This window comes from Pinus tabuliformis, chromosome Q (genome assembly GCF_031772625.1).
Source record: "Pinus tabuliformis cultivar Carrire ecotype Pingquan chromosome Q, CPIR1, whole genome shotgun sequence".
NCBI lineage: Eukaryota > Viridiplantae > Streptophyta > Pinopsida > Pinales > Pinaceae > Pinus > Pinus tabuliformis.
Window position 1 is genome coordinate 1,214,555,061 of NC_142296.1, and position 20,340 is coordinate 1,214,575,400.

Genomic DNA, 20,340 nt, shown 5'->3' on the forward strand with positions numbered 1-20,340 from the left:
GAGTATTAATATCTTATATGTTTATGTGGGCTAGTTTTCCTGACATTCAAGTCGACCTCACTTACGGAGTCCCTTTGAAGGGCTAGACGTAAGCTCAAGGAGGCATATAAATAGAGGACAATGGAGGATCATTTCACCATCTAATAAGCAAGAGTGAAAGGAAAATATACCTCTAAGGAAGCTAAGACCTAAGGAGGCTAGAAAAGGGAACATAAGAAGTCTATTTTGGTTTAAATCACTCATGTTTGCAGGTCAAAGATAGTTGGAGCCACCAAGGGTGATTCTTCTCAAGGAAGAGGTCTAAAACTTTAGATCATGCCCTAGTTAAGGGTCATTGTTTTATAGGTGACTTTTGGAGGGGCCGAACGGCTAAACAGGAGGGTTGGAACTAACATAAGGGACAACGCATAAAGAAGGTATGTTTGTGAAGATTAGATGCAAGATTTGTAAGCACACACACACAAGTTTGCAGGGATGTGAATGTAGTTATAGTAAGCCCTAATCAGAGGGAAGAAGTTACTTAATAGGGAATAGAGTATGAGGACAAGAGGAGAAGCAAAAGTTGTTGAAACAGGGTATGGTTATTCTCTTGTATTGGTGCATTTACTAATGGATGATTTTTCCAAGAATAGTACAATTTTGGTGGGAATATTGTTGTTGTTAGGAGGGTAATAAGTAGGTGTTCAAAGATTCCCTAAGTATATACCTTGAAGGACTATAGTTCTTCTAGAAGATGCAATAAGTGAAGCTTCAGGGATTGATCTTTGAAGGATGAAAGAAGGCAGTGAAGTGGAGCAATTTGAAAAGAACAAGTTTGTTGAAGAGAAGTAAACCTTGCAGTGATATAGGGTAGACTTCCATGCCTTAATTTTTTTCTTCTTTGGAGCAACACATCAAGGAAATAGTGGGAAGAAATCTCAAAGAGCTGAGGAGAAGTAGTGGGAAGCTAAGGAGTTGTTCAAAAATAGTGTTGTGAATAAATCATAAGAAGACCATATGTGTTGGTTCGTTGATTGACTAATGATCAACTACAGGGAACATTGTTGAGTCATGTTTAGTGACTTAAAGTGACTTAAAGGAGCATAATTAATTGATAGTGGAAGAGCTATAGATTGGGATAAAAAGGTGTAGTAGACATGTTCGGGGTATGACCAAGTGGAGTTATGATGGTGCACACCATCATCTAGTTGGTCAGTTGTATATTGTTTAGGGTAGATTAGTTATCATTGTTGTTGAAAAAAAACCCTAGTTTGTATTCTTGTATCATTCATTATATGAGGGCCATGATGCTTGGTATGGGAGCCCTAAATAGTTGTATTATATTTTTTTAATATAACGAAGTTGGGATGTTGAAAAATTGCAAAAAGTTGTATATTTGTGCGCTAGTTGATTTATTGTTGTGTTTATTCGATTGTGCAAAGTAGTTTGTTGTGGAATTTGAGTTGGCGGTGTTAGATATTCTAAGACCCTAACCTACATTCTCTAGTTCCATGGAAAATAAATAAAATCCTCATGTGAAAAGGGAAATTTGGGGGATGGCTAGGGAATAAACTGGGAAATGAGGTTGGGATGCAAGAATCGAAGGAAAAGGAGAATGAAGTAGATGTTGAGAACTCCAAGTGAGATTGTTAAAACGTATGCAATAGAATCCAAGAGAGACAATTTGCAGAGGGAAAAGCATGCTAGATTTTGAGAGTGGTCTCTTGCACACTCAAAGAAGGTTTGAAGGTAGAAGAGATAGAGGAGACATATCTACATCAATATTTGTAGTTGATTGAAATCCAGTAGAAGAGATAAAGAGAGGCCATAGGAGAAGGAAAGTAACATAGCCTAGAGAAACCCAGAGAGAGTGCACATTGGCATACCATGCACAAAAAGCAATGATGGAGAGCCTTTATAGCATAGCCTGAGAATAGCAGAAGATGTTCATCCTGAAAACCCTACTTAGAATATGCCCTATGTTGAACTTGAAACTACTTAGAGGATGCAAACAACTCAACCTCATGGAAAGAATCTTTCGATCTTCTTGGTGAATAGTGCTCACACAAACCTTTATATAAATAGACATGTCCCACAACTTTCCAATATAACATTGAGTTTATTGTTATATTAAAAACTATGTTATTTATTTCTAAAGTTTAGCATTAGATTTTGTATAATTCAAAGATAAACTAATAATAATGAAAGAGGAAATAAATTGCTATAGTCGTACTTTGACCACGAATAATAACTAGCTTTGAAATTGACTATTATAAATATTTATCAATAATAACTAGTTTCAAAGTAAAGCATTATCCTGGTCTTTTAATAATAAATATCTATATGAAAAATACACTCATCTATTGATAATTAATTTTAAAAATGATTATAAATTTTATTACTAATAATAACTCTAGTAAAAAATGACTATAATAATTCATTAATGCTAGCTAAATATTATCATTATCCATTAATGATAATTATGTTCAAAATTTACTACAACATTTTTCAATAAATATTATCATTAATGGTACTTCTTAATTATTACCATTGTTTTTTAATATAATGAGAATAATTAATTATGAATAATAAATATTTTTAAAATTTATTACCAATTTTTTTTCCTAGAATGGAACGTTCCTTAGTAATTAATATTTACATTTCTTTCAATAAATTATTTATTAAAATCATTTTTAAACTTAAATTACCATCGTTTTTCATCCATAAGGAAAATTACTTCCCCTTTATTGTAAGGAAAGCGAATAAATCATCGAACATAAATAACTTTGAAATCAGTCACGACGTGGGATCCAGTAACACCCTTACAGTTTCAGTGGACTTTAGATTTGAAAGTAAGAGATTAAATTGTCCCAAGGTTTTATTGATGCATGAAATGCTAAAAAAAAAAAAAAAAACAAAACAGTTTATATTCCGTATAATTGTGATGGTGTGGAAGGTGTATGAATGATATTTGTTTGTTTATTTAATATAATTTCTTAAACAGAAAATAGATAATTCTAGACTAAAAGATATATGGAAGTGAAAGTAGTTCTAGACTAAAAGTTATATGGAAGTGAAAGTTTGTCTAGGAATTATGAGTAAGTTTTTTTAAGTGATATTATATTATTATTTTTAAATAATAGTAATTAATGGTTAGTAATAATCAATTATTCCAGATTCACAAATAATAGCTAATTATAAGAAGTGAGTTATATTTATAAATAATTGTTAGTAATAATAAGCCAATCCACATTCACATAATAGTTAGTGATGGTTTTTCCCACTACCAATTTATTACTGAGTCAAAATAGGTTTTTCCACTAATTAAAAAAATTGTAATAATAATGAGTCAAACCACATTCACAAATAATAACTAGTAATGGTTGTCCCCACTGCCAATTAAAAGACTTTCCACTTAAAAAAAAAAGTGTATAAATGACCTTAATCTTATTATCATATTTCAAAGAAAGATAAAATAAAGAATTGCACATGTGAATGTTCTAAGAAAAGGAAAATGTAACTTTTAACTTTATCTTAGATATGTGAGCAAGAAGTATTCTAATATGGAAATTCTTCTTAGGATAGACTTTATAGTATGTAAAGATTTTTAATCTATTGCAAATGAGATCTTAAGATTAAAGTAGTATAAATTGTATAAGAGGAGAGGAATTTCTATAGTTATGAAAATAACTTTTAGGAGTGACAATATTGATTTTGACTTTGTTTCTACTAAAAAACACATCCATGAATTTTGCCACATAAAGGTCAACCTTAGAGAGACCTAAGTAGATATAGTGTTGGTCCCACAAAAAATCTATTAATATAATAATTGGATACACCATTATTATGTGGACCCATTGTTAGCATAAGTGTGGTATTTTTTAATTATGAAAATTAAACCACCATGGATTGAACCCTTGAACGAATGTGGGATAGAGTAAAGAAAGATGGAAGAGGAGGTTTCATAATCATTTACCCGATTCCATGGGCTATAATATTAATAGCCTATGTGACATTAATACTAGATTAAAACATGTGCACTCATGAATATGGCCATACATTGGATGAATAAAAGGATACCATGTAGATAACCGCATATCATTTCTAACAATGATCTAGAAACATCTTAGTTACAAGTAAAAATAAATGAATTAATAAATGTAGCTAGTTGATATTACAAGTAAAAATGATCCATTTGAGCTTATGATGGAACAATATCACCCAAGGGGACATGGACCTACAACAAAGAAGGCCAATTGAAATAGGACGTTGAACATGTAGAGTGTTCATTGAGATAAGCTCAAACTGGAGACTTTGAATAGATGTTGATATAGAGCAATAGGTTTCTTTAGTTTTCAATGTTATTAGGAGCCTTGATATAATCGATTAAAAATATACATGATGACATTAAATGAGTTTACGATTGATCATCGAGGTGACCATTTGGTTGGTTTTCAAAGATGTAAATTATTGTTAGAAGTGAGCTAGCCAACCACTAATAATAGGATATACCTAGGTGCTAGTACAAACAAACATAATGTGAATATATGTGTTGAGGTTGAACACTTATAGGAGTTACCATCCATTAGGGATCAATATTTAAAATTAAATGTGACATGCAAAGTATAACACCAATCATGAAAATGACGACCAAGTTATTAGGCCTCTAAATATTAGGGGTTTGCAAGTGGGAATATGTTATTAGTTTTGTTCCTTAAAAATGATAAGAGGAAAATAGCTACAGTCCTATTCAAACAAGAAACCTTCTTTTAAAATGAATAAAATGCACAAGACACTTTTAATGATTCTAAGACTATGTGTTCTTCGTATATACGTAGGAGACAAAGAGTACAATTATAATAAAATGGGAGAATGCTTAGCTATAACCTACATAAAAATATAACATTAGAAATGCCATCCCTCAATATCTAGGGCTTAATAAGGGGTTTTATAGTTACATGGATCTTATATAGGGCTTAGAATTCCCCTCCCCTCAAAAAAAGTGTTTTCCTCAACACTTGATTATTTGTGGTTGTTTTCGCATGAGCAAATCATCTTCCCATGTCAGTTTTTTTTGTTGATAGTTTCTTCCATTTAATGAGGTACTTAGTAATTGCTTGGTTTCCAAACTACTTGTCACTTAGTACCTTCTTTAAGAAAGAAACATGGAAAATTAGATGTACACATGGGGATGGAGGAAATTGTAATTTTTAAGCCATACTTCGGATTATTTGCAATACCTTATAGGGTCAATAATACCTCAGGGATTATTTATTATCTCCCTTTGTTACTTGAGGGAGACCTATTTATATCGTTGTACTCTCAAGAGTACCCAATCCCCCAATGCAAATTCCATTTCATTGTAATGTTGATCTACTTGGTGTTTCATCCTATTTTGTGTCATAACAAAGTTGTCCTTCAATAGTATGAGAACCTCTTATTAGTGCCATATGTGGTCCTCTACTTCTTGAGTATTTATATTCCATGTCAAGGGAGATGTTATGGATGTAGGATGATATCCTTAAAGTAAGGTAAATGGTGACATGTTTGATGTATTATGTAAGGATGTGTTATACTACCATTCTACCAAGAGAAACCATTTGGCCCATTGTGTATCTTTATTAGAAGAACCATGATCTAGATATCCTTCTAAACATTTATTCACAATATTAGTAAGCCCATCATATTGAGGATGGTAATATGGGTTGTGAGCCAATTGAGTAACCAAACAAGAACATAATTCAATCTAAAAAAAATCTAGATAAAATACGATTTAAGGAATATTGGAAGAATTCTCTATATATTTAGGCTCAAAGAGATGGACCTCAAGTTGTATGCTTTCCTTTAAAGTTACCATAAATAGGTCTGACAAATTATCCTTTGAAACATTCTTTACCCTCAGACTCAACATTTAGAATTGCTCAATGTGCTCTATAATGAGACCATTTTGTTGAGAATTTACCAATTGAGTAAATAATATATTTCTCTTAAAATCCCCATACTTTTCTATCAATTCCTCTATCAAAACAAACCAAGGTATACCTAAGCCCATTTTCCCTTAAGAAATCCATTAATACCATATATTTTGGTTTTGTTTTAAAAACATGGATGCAATATTTACATTTTTTCCACTTGATGTATATCAAATAATTGCTCTATTTGAGATATCCATGTCATAGGAACATTACCATTGAAATTTCTGAGATCATTATTCTTAATGTAGTAGTTCATTGGTGCCAACATAAAGCCCTAATAATATAAAATTTAAGGTTCAACAACCCCACTTTCTCAATAAAATTGTATGGGGAAGGATGCCCCCTCGATTGGGTGGTTTGTACGAGGTGTAAGCCCCCTACATATAGTTTCGGGGGCATCACTACAAGGAAATACTTTTGTTTGTATTTTTGCATATATGTTTATTATTTTTTAGTACATTGTTTTTTGATTTAGTGGTTTTGTATTAAATGGATTTTTTTCCCATGGCCTTTTAGTTTTTGTTGAGGCATTACAATTTTATTCTAATCCATGGTAAATGGATTGGTAGTTTATGAATGTCATGAGATATACATACTATATTGTAATATTATAAACAAGAAGGTGTATATTGAAAAATCTTATTAGGTTTCCAAGATTAAATATTTATGTTTATGATTATGGTTTCCATTTAATATTTTCTATTTTATTAAGAATCTATTTGCAACAATTAATTGTATAGTGTTAAAACCTACACATATTTTATGGGTACAATCGCCCTACCTCCACTAGTTAATTATGTAAACTTAGCTCTAATATGTGTGACTTCTACAACTATAATTGAGTCAAAATGTTTGTCCTTTCATTCTAGTTTAGTTATGGATAACATGCTTCTACACTTGATTTCTTTCTAACTCTTAGCTATGAATCAAGATCCTGGGGTAGTGGCCCACCCTTCTAAGATATAGTAATTTGGAATGAGTTTGCCATTAAGCATAGTAGATATTTCTTATTAAGAAATGCATATCAAAACAATTGGCTGTTAAACATAATATCCATCAAAATATGGAATATGATTATTTCACTTCCTTCATTTTGTCAATGAACCCACTTAGCTCACACAATTTCTTTTATGTTGAATTTCTATTCAGAGGAGGCTATCCTTGGGGCCATGAATATGACTAATATATTATGTGGATATATGAATTATTTATCATTATTTTTTCCCTAGGTAGAGGCTTTCTAACAACCTAACATATGTTGTGTATGTGGAGGGAATGTTAGAGAACCTTTCTAACAAGCTAGCTCTTGAACTCATTTTAAAAATCAACCCATTTTATAATACATTTTATTGGAGGATATTTCTGCTTCAAAAGTTTTAAGATTTACAATACACATTTTAAATAATCTTGGAAGGAATTTTAGGTAATTTAGTGAAATTTTAAGTCTTGACTTAATTCTGTTTAGGATTCATTTTCTAGAATTACCACAAATTTTTCCACTCCAACCCCAGATCATTAAAAATTTATGATATATTTTCTATTTTTTTAGGAGAATCATAAAAGAGTTGCATTACCTTTTGATGTTTGTCCTTGAGTTACTTCTAACAATGACTTGATCCTATTTCATGACTAGAATTAGAATATGTTAGTAACATGGAAATTGAAACCTGTGTGGAATATCCCTAAAATTTATATGGATTGGATTATTATATTGTTTTTTATCCATCTCAATGCTTTTAGAGTGGAAAATGTGGAGGAATCAACATATAAGACTATTTTTATCGATGGGACCTACTTTGGCGAATCGAGGTTGTAAACCTTCCAAGTGAATTTTGAGGAATCAATTAAATTATGGGGGGATGAATATCTTATTTTTTGGAGTGTCACATTTATTTCATAATATATAGATAGATAGCTTTCCAATTCTGCTAGAATCACCACAATCAGATTCCATATGAAAACGTTATGCCACTCGGAAGTTGACCTTCGTGTTTTCACCATCATAATTTGAGAGGATACCATGTCAGCCCCCATTATTCATGGAAAATGGTTTATCCAGTGATTACGATGATGGATACTATAGAATATTCTATATTTTAACTTTGGTGAGAAGTTGATGTAGTCAAACTAAACCATCAGTAGGCTATCGAGTTGTGTTATAACCGAGCTAGTAGGAGGAAAAGGGGTTCCATTATTTTAGAGTCAATTTTTTCCATATATGAGAAAAATATTTGAGAGGGATAGGAGATTCATCAATCATATAGGACTTGTGCATTGTAGTATCCCATGATCCATAACCCATAATACTTTATACTCGTGGTCATTTTCTATGCAGAGAAAGAGAGAAATCAACCTCACCTTCTAGTTGGATTTTCCTTGGAAAGGGTTTCATAGGTCATATATTTTTTCAATCATGGTTTATGATATTTGATTTCATTGTTCTCTATTTTCTCCATAATTTTAATTTTCATGCTTGCATAATTGACTATAATATGCATATCCATAAACCTAAATAAAAATAAGCCCTAATAGTGTATATTTCAAATTATTAAATATAGATTTATCAAATTTGTTGTGACCAACTCTCCATGAAAATATAGACAGAAGTTTCGGGATCAAACATGGTGTGTTTCATGTTGTCAAAATGAGCCCATGAATTCATTGGTTATTATAGGAATCCTTCATCTGAGCCACACAAGGGAATCTACTTAAAGAAGTATTATATATAAGTAGTAATACTACTCACTTCTTTGCACCATATTATATTTTTAAGATTTTTTTTTTCAATATTTTAGAGAGAACAATTTGTGGTTGAAGGTTTATATTGGATTTATTAAGTTCTATACTAGTGTTGTTGATCATGTATATAGTATTTTGGATATATTTTCTTCATTATTTTCTATGGCAATCTTCATAGAACCATGATTTACGTGTTTTGATCTCACCTATGGCAATATGTTTTTCCTTATATTATGATATTTTGTTATTAACCATTAGACCTTATGTTTCAACCCACCAACTTGTGAGTTGTGACATTAGTCCTTTTCATATTTCATACATAACATGTATTTTAAAACCCACCTTTCATGGGCTACCTTAGTCAACATGCATACGTTCCAGTTATTATTATTCATTGTTCAAATTCATGGGTCACCTTAGTTAGAATTCCTACCATTCCATTTGGAACCCATGTTACATTTATTCATGGGCCTAGAAGATCTTATTTATCCATACTGTGACTTAAACATTGAGACCTAATATTTCTCTCTTCTCTTTTTATGGCCATATCCTAAAAGTGTTCTCATTATTTTTCTTGACATATGGTTGCTTTTTCTCATTTCCACTTATATCATAATGCATGTTATTACACTATTATTTTCTTTGTCATGCTTTTACAATCACTATTTACCTTTCTCAAATTGCATCCATTTTCCATTGTTTTGTGATCATTTATCCTTGGAGAAAACAACTATTAATGGTCATCACTTTCGAGGAACATTTTTTCATAGGTTTTTTCCATGCACTTAAAATGTAGTTGCATCACATTGAACCACTTGTTTTCTCCATTATAACATACTTTTATCTCTTTTTTTACTCTCATAGAAACATGGAAAGGACAAAAAAATGAAAAACATGAACAATAGATTAATGGGGGAAAGAATTTTAATATTTATTTGATTTAGTTTGAGTAATAATCATCAATTATTTTCTCCCTCAAATGTGGAACATGTTTATGTCATTGTATTACATCTAGGATTTAGGTTTTGTTAAGTGTTCTACCATAGTTAAGAGTTACTTATTCCTCTAATTAACTTTTCTTCTATCTACTATAGAGAGTGCTTTAGTGCCTCTTCTTAATTAAGTTGGGACATTAGGGAAATTTTGAGGTAAAAATAGGCCTTAAAAATATGTACTAACAAAATTAACTTTAAAGCAACTAATAGGATTCAATATTATATGTCTTCCTTAGGGGATAATATTTTGGAGGGAAAAGATGAAATTACTTTCCTTTATCATTATATTTTTCTCTTATCTCCTTGTAGGTTTAATAAAATGTCGAGTGTAGAGACACAATGGATGTAAAATTAAATTCCATAACCAATGAGTACTCACTCTACTTACTTTTGAGTAGAGCCACATTGAAAAATTTGAAAATACATGAAAAAAGTGTGTTGAACATGCTTTTTTCATGTATTTTCAATTTTTTTTAATATGGGTCTACTAAATCCTATGAAGAGTGTGAACTAATTGGATGCACAATTTAGTTCCACATCCAACTAGTATCTACACTCGACATTTGAATAAATCTACAAGGATAAAAGATGGAAATACAATATAAAAAAATATGTGTCCTTTCTTTTTCTTTAAAAATTCAACACTCTTATTTTACTATTTTAACTATTATTTTACTCTTTTCCTTAGGAAACCCATTTTAGATGTCAAAATTCCACTAAATTTAGATTTTGTTTAGAGTTGCACTATGATTATGTGTTATTTAATCCTCTAACTAGTTATTATTCTAGTCATTACGGAGAGTTATTCATTGTTCACTGCATTGTTGAATTATGATACAGGTCCTTCTGACTCAAGGTTTCAAATGTCATTATTTTGTCATGCTATATTTTCAAGGGAAGTTGATCTCAAGTTGATAATTCCACAAAAATATTTACCTTTCAATTTGAGCATACATGTCTTAATTTGTACTTGGTGATTGACTTCTTCATTGAATATCTTAGATTTGTTTTGTGTTGATCGATGATATACGATACATTAAGGATCTCCTTTCAATGCATGTCTTTCTGTCCACACTAGGTCATTATCTAGGAACATGATATTCAAATTAGATATTACCTTCATACATTGACACATTAGTGAAAATATTCCTAGTAATTGTTAGTGGGTTTACATTAATCGCATCCACTTAATTTATTCAATGAGTGTTAAACATCATACCCTTTATTTCAATTAAAAACATATATTGTATCCTTGATTTCATAGATCATACTATGTTCCTAAGGGTCCATTTTCATTATAAGTGGGTTCCATTACATTTTTTTTTTAATCACTCACTGATCATTAGAATCATTTTCCCATGTTTAGCATTATGTCATTAATCCTCATGATGTATATTCATGTGACTGTTGACTTTTGAATGATGACCTTGATCTAGGAGAATTTTCTATTTATTTTATCACTATTAAATAAATATTTTTGAATATCATATTTCACTCTCATTCATTCTAAGCCTCTTACTAATACATAGATCCACATTGTATTTGTTAGTGGTGATAATATTTTATATAACATGAATCCATAATGTATTTTGTCATGGCATGGAATTTTACTTCATAGATTCATAGTGTATTGTGTTGGTTACCATGTTTACTCATATATTGAGGCATGCATTTTTCTATTCCAAGGATGATCTCTATTTAATTGGTTTATTTTTTATTGTAGCTTCTTCATAGTTCCTTGATTTATAAATTTACTCATTATTCCACTTATCACCATCTATTTTTGAATGCATTTCAATGATGAGTTCCTCTTTAAACCTCATACATTAGCGGGTATCTATTACAATTCTATTTAGAAACATATGTTGCATAAGCATGTGATCAGATGTTATGAATATAAAATGTGCTTCATGGAATTTACACTTTCTCATTCATAGTGAAAGAACATCCAAATGTGATTTCCTCATAGAATAATTCTGGCTAGTGATGGGATTCCTATAAAAAAACTAGTTTCACCCTGTAGACCCTTAATAAATTGAAATTTAAGCAGAGATCAACAAGAAGTGGGTTGTAAAATGATCATAATTATGCATGGAACCCATCCCTCACTTCTATTCATTCAAATCACATGCCATGATGCCTATTCTTAGTTATTGAAAGAGTTTATAAGAAGAAACCTAAGCTAAGGGAAGAGGCTAGAGATTGAACAGTCTATCTTGATTCATCTGTGTGCTATTATAGTAAGAGTCCATCTATAGGTTCTTGTAATTTTCTAGTGTTGGGAATCAGCAATAGGGTGATCATGGCCTAGACTAGAGCTATGTTTCTTATCTTACTATGATACTATTCCAAATTATGGATAAGGAAAATTATTCCAAGGCATGGAGCTAGGAATACAAAAATAGATCTCAAGATAAATCATCTTTGTTGTAATTCGGATTTTCAGAAATATAGATGTACATTCTTCCTCTCTAAAATATCTATGTCTAGGTATTTTTTTTGTATGCTAGATGATATTTTCTTCTTCTAAGTAACCTTCAGTTACTAAATTAAGACTTGATTCATACTAGACTTAATTTATGATTTTATGAAAGAATGCGAAAGGTTTTTCTTGCTTGATTTTATGTAGGCTATTCAATGAAAGAACATCAAATGGAGCTATTTGTAGTTGGAACCAGTAGATATGTTGGATGGGACTAAGGCGTATTCCTTTAGTCTCATATTTACATATGAAACTGGATGATTAGTCTGAGGAAAAAGGGTTATGTTCGCTATTGTTGGTTTGTTTCAATGTATCAACATTGTCCAATGAGGAGAATGTTTTATTTGTAATTTCCCTTCAACAATTGGTGGAACCTTTTTTAATTTTTCGATTAAAATTATAAAATATTACAACTATGATCTACAAACTTGCAAAAAAAATTCAAAAATTTATCCTTGACCAATTAGCCTCCACATACCTCCACATCCCTTACATTAGTTTCCTAACATGGGGAGAGAATTTGTAGCTACTCAATCCCATTAGAAAACATTTATATTTTGAAATTGTTAAGTTTGTTGCCCATTGGCAAGATGGAATATGTATACTAAGGGATCTAACCATTCCATAGGGAGAGCTATAAATCGCTAATATTTAGGTAAGAATTTATTTATTTCTTGGAATGATTTTATGGGAGTGGAGTTCAAATGTTCCAATATTTTATGGTATACATATATTAGTTGTGTGTGTGTTATATTCTTCGAATTGTGCTTGGATTTTTTTGTTGTTGATGTTATTGTCATTTGTTTGTTGATGTCTTTATTTGTACATTTGAAATTTGTTTCAATGAATAGTGGTCATTGAGGATCTCAATGCTCTATCGATTTTATTTAGAGTACATTGCTTGTTTTTTTTTTGGCTGTAAGAAGGTTGAATCATGGTGCCTAGATTTTTTCTAGAGCTATATGTGTAAAGATACTTTCTACAAGATTTAGTGAAGTGTTGAAGAAAAATGTGAAATGTGTTCTTCTATGTTGGTTGTGGAGTAAACACCCTTCAAGTTGGATTTTTCTTTAATCATTTTTAATTTGAATGCTAAAATAAATTAACAAAGGCATTAGGAATAATCCATTGTAACATAAGTTTTTTTTTCTCTTTAACTTATAATTCCATGAGCATAAACATCACCATGCTTCACAACATGTAATAAAAATGAACCTTTTGATTTTGCAAAGGCAGAAGTTAAATGTTTTATAACTTTTGGATTGAGAAAAGTATTAACAAAATTTAATAGGGATGACCACTCCACAACCTCCAACAAGAAGATGTCAATCAAATAAATATAGATAGATTATTAAAACAACTCAATTTAAAAATCGTTATAAAGAGGAAGTCACAACCCATTAAAAGAAAGAGGTCATGAATATCGAACAAAAAACTTCTTTTTCACTAAATATTCATAAAAAAAAAAACATAAAAAGTCATCATATTTTTATTGGTTTATATATATTTTTAAATTATATATACATTAAAAATTTATACTGAACACAACACATATAATATAAAATAGCTTTGGTACTTGCAATTAGAAGTTCTATTGGCTGACATAACTTCACATGTGTCCAACATTTGGATTTAGGGAGACTCATTGATTATCATTCAACACTTATGCAAAAGAATATCGCCTTGGAATAAGCATATAGGGAACCTATTGAAGGTAATAAGGACCATCCTTGAAGACATTCCATAAAATGAGTGCTTTTATATCCTTAGAAGTCAAAATGAAGAAGGTGATAAATGTGTGAATCAAGCCTACCAATTTTAGGCACGAAATTTAGAAATAAACAACTACTTGCGGTGTTGGCCTCTACCAAAACCCAAAAGGAAAATTTTATCTCTAAGGAAGGAAGTTTGATTTATCTTACTCAAGAATTATTAAATAGAACATCATATGGTTGGGGTTTGGCTCCATTTTAAAAATTGGGAAGGGGCACAATGGATTTCACGACACCCAATTCAATTTAGTGCTTAGATAAGACATAAATGAGATCAATCCCTCTTCATAACACGGACACATTACATATATGCCATCCTACCTCTATATTCAAAGATGAATGCACTAAGGGGAGAGGAACTTATGAATATTTATGCTACATTGAAACTAGACTCATATGAGATCTTGGAGACAAATTATGAATTAAAGTAGATGAGGAATAATAAGGGACTTTGGCTAAGAAAAATTGGGGAAGAATTTGGCAGGTCCCATGGAATAGAAACCTGTCTCGTGTGTCATATTCCTATGAGACATTCAACTTCCAGGTTGGTTGATATCCTTGTCTATTGTTTGGAATAACTATCATGCATGATTGGCATAATTTTTAGCTACAGGTTTATGGACATGGCAGGTGGGAGTCATGACATGGGATTGTGTCCTTATAGGGCTCAAGCTATGTATCTCTACATTACTAGCATGGAATAGACTCATGAAGGGTCACCCTGGATTGGATTCTATTGCAGCAATGACTGTGTGATATCTATACGATTTTTCACTTTGGCCTCATTGACTAGGCAATTTAGGGAAACATAGTGTGGATTTTGGTCGGACATATTTGACTCTCTTTGGGTCATAGGTCAGTTTAAGGGCCTTCTTTGTGCCAAAGATTGGTAGTGAGGATCAAGTCTTAGTGGAGACATTGAACTATTGAGAGATTGCAAAATTTCCTTTATTTGGAAAAAATGGAGGTTCGGGAAGGATGAGTTTGATGACAGTGGGCTAGACTATTTTGAGTATTGAATATCACTACAAATTAAGGTGTGGGAAGGTACAGATAAGATATGGGTGACATTAGTCGTAAAAGAGAATCCAACTGTAGATGTAACGAATGACGATGTAAGGAACTAGGATGTAAGGAATGAGGTTACTGAATTGGTAGAGAAAATGGATTCCCTCCAATTGGATATGATGGTGATGGGTGTGAGACAATAGGAGTGGATGAAAACTAATGTAAATGTGTTGGAGGAGATCCAATTTTTTAAAGATATGCCAACCATGAAAATGCATGAGTTAGAGGGGCTTCGCAATCATATTGCAACCTTACATGAACAAGTCCTACTTTTATGTACCACCATAAACAAATCCCGAACTAGAAGTTGGAAGGAAGTAAACAAGTGTCTAGACCTCAATAGGCCACTTGAGGAGGAGGATGATTTCAAATGATATATGTCTCGCTGAATTTTTTTTCTTTTATTAGGAAGCTAATGTTGGATGTATCCATATAGGAATGTAATGAATATTGTGAAAATTTGTAGTCCCTCAAAGTTTTGGCTATCCATAGTAAGTATAGGACTAAGAGAAAGGATAGGAAACAAGCAATATATTTCTTAAGTATATATTGTGACCAGTACAAATTTATGGCAATACAAATGCCAAAAAAAGAGAAGAAAAAGATATAATTGAAGAAAATTATAAATGGCCCATTTAAAACAACATAACCATGATAATAAAGTAGAATATGTTGGTTTAGTAATTTAATTTTACATAGGTTGTATATATTAATCCATTATCTAAACACAACATGGATTCATGGAGTTCCATCCTAAATTTATCTTTTAACACTTTGTAATCAGATTAAGGAGGCAAACATCAACTCTTGACCAATGGATGCAATCTACAAAGTCATCTAGGTACTTTTGTTGTTCTTTGTTGAAGTTAGTGCTCTACATTGAGAGTGACCATCATGACACAAATTTGATACTCCTGTGATGTCAAAGTAATGTAAAGATAATCTTTCTCTCAATTGAAAATTATGGGCACCTGCCAAAGGACATGATGGATCAAGCCAATTGGGTATTTGGTTGTATAACTAGAATATCGGTCAAGTTCAACATACAAAAAGCTGAATAAAACTACAATATTAAATCCATAGACTTTTTTATAAGCAGTTAGGTGTCATGTAGAGTGATATATATGTCACAGGAAAACGTGTTAACTTATCTATCTTTGGTTTCTTTTATAGGATCATTAGTGTAGAATGATAAAAATGGTTTATCCAAATTTTTAACACTCTAATTCATTTTTTGTTAAAATTACAAGATATTCTATGTGTTTCAAGAACTTATGAAATTGTATGATATGACTCTAGCAAAAGAATATCTTATCTACTTTGGTTTCTTTTATTGGATCAACAGTGTAGAATGAGAAAAATGGTTTATCCATAATTTCCCTTCAATAATTGGTGACACCCTTTTACATTTTTGTATTAACATTACAAAATATTCCGACCACTATTTATAAAGATGAAAATAAAAACTTTAAATTGATATGTGAGCAATTAATTTTCCACATACATCCACATCCATTATATAAATTACTGAACTTGAGAAGGGGATTTGCAAGGACTCAATCCATTAGTAAACACTGGTGTTTTGACCCAGCTAAGTTCTTACCTATCCTAAAGGAACTTGTTGCCTTAGAGAAGGCTATCCATCACTAATAGTTCGAAAATTATAAGAGTCGATTTAAGCAATCCAATCTTTTAAGGTATACAAAGAATAATTGTTTGTGTTAGATTCTCTGAATTGTGCCTTTCCTTTGTTTGTTGACATTTTTATTTGTACACTAGGTTCAAGGAAAAGTTGTCATTTTCTAATACTGGATTATGTTCCTATCAGGTTACCTACAACCTTTTTATAATATAATATTTTCCGTAGTTACCATATTTCGTTATGATTGAACACCATGAGCGTGATAATAAAGTGGAACATGTTGCTTGAGTAGTTTACTTTTAAATAGAGTGGATACATCCATCCATTATTTAGACATGCCATGGATTCAAGCAGTTTTACCCTAAACTGTATATGGGAAAAATGTATTCATCTTCAATTCTCTGTGATCAAAGCAAGGAGGCACACACAAACTCCTGACCAATGGCTTTAATCTTCAAATAGATATCGGTACTTTCGCTCTTCTCTGTTGAAGTCGCTGCTCTAATGTAATTGAAAACTTGCTCTCATTTGATAATTATCTTGACTATGTACTGGTACCTGACAAGGCGCAGGAGGTCTGTATATTGCACTGGCGCCATTTGGTCTGTATATTGCACTGGCGCCATTTGGTTCAGTCCTCTGACTAAAACTGCAATATTAAATCCATAATCTTTTGTATGGCAGTTACCTGCCTTGTAGAGTGATAGATATACGCTTCAAGATGCATTGAATCACATTAAAACTGCAATATTAAATCCATAGTCTTTGGTATGGCAGTTACCTGCCATGTAGAGTGATAGATATACATTTCAAGATGCATTGAATCACATTATATAATGTATTCCAGACAGACAAGAATATTCCTAATTTTCTAACCAATATGAAGGAGGAGTTGCAGCTGCTATAAAATCGTCCAAACATCCATTATAGTATTTATAGTACCGATGTTAAACTTACCCATGATCATTTGGAAGCAGCTCTGCAATTTTATATACACATACTGGTGGAAGCCTCAAACTATCAGGAAGATTATGGAAAGGCAAGGCATTAGAGGCCCTACTCCTAGTTTTATCACTGGAAATCTCGCTGACATGACTATATTAAGAGATCTGCCAAGGCTGCTTATGAAGACATGGACATTGGACCCTAACTGTCCCCCGAGTATAATGCTCACTCCGGTGGGCATCCATTCGTTCACTGAGATCAAGAAACATCGCTATCTCTTCACAACCCGAGTGGGGAGATCTTCAAGTGTTTCCATGGCTAACACTGAACCCAAGAAAAAACAAAAAGCCAAGACATCTTAAGTGAGATCTAATAAGTACCATATAGGTTTTACAATTTTTAATCAAAATATTCACTCAGATCTAATAAGCACCCATGTAAATTTTACAATTTTAAATCAAAACACCAATTTGGATTTTACCATCAGGAGTTGGCCGTAATGCTATCAATCATTGCAGACTGTAAGTACTTTGCGGTGTATTCGCTGCTGCCAGCAACAGCCAATATATCAAATTTTAGAAATCCATTTTAGCTATGGAAAGCTGAGTTCAGTTTATTTTTAAAATTAAAAAAGATAAACATGTAAAATGTGTAAAACAAACCCATCGACGACATGGGTAAAAGATAAACGAATTTTACTTAAAATGAAACCAAGCTCATTTTATCATGTTAAACTAATCAATATTAACGGCAATTAATCTAAACTGATATTCCATAAAATCTCTCCTCTAGTCACCTTCACGCTATCTCCTTCATTCGGCAATAAAGAAACTGAGGGAAAATTTGAGTTTCCAGAAGCAGAACTAAGATTAAAACAGTCTGTCCACAGTGTCGCGACTGATAGGATCCATGTCTTTAGCAGCATTACTTAGTTTAATCATGTCAGCAAGATTTCGAGCGATAAAACGAGGAGGCGGACCTCTAATACCTTGCCTTCACATAATCTTACTCACAGCTGGAGGCTTCTAGCAGTATGTGTAAATAAAATGCAGAGCTGCCTCCAAATGATCATCGTTAAACGTAAGATTCGGAGCATAAATAATATCAGGAGTGCCTTCACATTTTTTTCACACAGCAGCACCTCCTCTTTCTTTCAATGGAGATATATGAAGTGTGCATCTGTCTGGGAAGAGGAAGTGCAATTTATAGGTACAGAAATGTGATGGTTAGCCAACCAATGGGCCACCACTCATGGCGGTAGAATCAGTACCTCATAAAGAAACCTGGAATATAATCTTGTTTTGACTATTTGAGATATTATACAGCTTTCCTTTTTCGTAGATAGCGACAACGTTGGTCATCAACCTTCTCCATTCATAGAAATTTCAGAATCATATTACATATTACTGTAATCGGTTACCGTGGTTACTATTCATTTTCAACGTAATTATATCAAGGTCATCGTGTCATATGTTATTATTCATTTTCAACTATATATGGCTTCAAATAATTATACCAAACCTTATCATATCACATGTTATTATGTTATTGGTGGAGAGGATTTTAATTTTTCCTTCCAACCACTTCCTATAAACCTTAATAATAATTTTGAAAGTTTTTTATTATTTAAAATATACAAAATTATTTAAATAAAAAATTTGATAATATTTAAAAAAACAATTTAAATAAAATAAGTCAAAATAAAATAATTTAATTTCAGAATCATAGGACATATTACTGTAATCGGTTACTGTGGTTACTATTCATTTTCAACGTAATTATATCAAGCTCATCGTGTCATATGTTATTATTCATTTTCAAGTATATATGGCTTCAATAATTATACCAAACCTTATCATATCCAATGTTATTATGTTATTGGTGGAGAGGATTTTAATTATTCTTTCCAACCACTTCCTATAAACCTTAACAATAATTTTTTAAGTTTTTTATTATTTAAAATATACAAAATTATTTAAATAAAAAACTTGATAATTTTTAAAAAATAATTTAAATAAAATAAGTCAAAATAAAATAATTTAATAACATTTAGATATATAATTAATTTTAGGTTAAGATTAAATATGATATTTTAATAAATCAATTTAATTTAAATTTTCATTTTATATAAATAATTTAGTTTTGAAAAGATTTTAATATGAGTTGTTTTTAGTGTGATTTTTTGGACTTTTTGTTGTAGGAATCTTGATTTGTGTTATTTAAACTAGGTTTTTTGACTGTATATATATAGAGTTAACATTTTGAGAATATTTTAGGGTATTTTGTTTATGCAAGGTTATCCATCAAACATGTGATTTCAATAAATTCCTGCAAGGTTTTAAAGAAATTAAACCAGAAATCCCATCAAAAAGACTTCCAAAAATTCTCATTAAAAACAACTCGATTTTAATATACTATAATATTAATATTAATATATATTTTATTGCAACTTAAAATTTTAAACATTTTAAATAACTGTATTTATTTTTTTAATGTCATCTCATTTTAAAATATTGTAGTGAAATTTAGATCAATTAGTCAAGTTTTGGTCTAAAGCACTTATAAAAAGTTAATGGTCAAGTCTCCTTCATACACTCAAATTATTATTCTGGTTAATTAATTAATTATTAATTTTATTATATATATAAAATAATATAATGTTAATTTTAGTGTACGTTAATTATTATGATCATATTGCCCACGGGGTTTTAGATTGACGGTGATTGGGTGCGCTGTTAAGGCA

The 20,340-nt window shown here is 31.2% G+C and overlaps 1 long non-coding RNA gene across 2 annotated transcripts; it reads right to left on the reverse strand.

Annotated features, from left to right (window-relative positions):
• Positions 1-16,918: 16,918 nt before the first annotated feature.
• LOC149224147 (uncharacterized) lies at positions 16,919-18,759 on the reverse strand. Of its 2 annotated transcripts, XR_016249036.1 has the most exons (4): positions 18,394-18,759; positions 18,079-18,141; positions 17,610-17,921; positions 16,919-17,433 (listed from the first exon to the last, which is right to left on the reverse strand). It is a non-coding gene; the product is annotated as an uncharacterized LOC149224147 (long non-coding RNA). The 2 variants fall into 2 exon arrangements; XR_016249035.1 differs by having other exon boundaries at positions 16,919-17,921.
• Between the last annotated feature and the right edge of the window lie 1,581 nt (positions 18,760-20,340).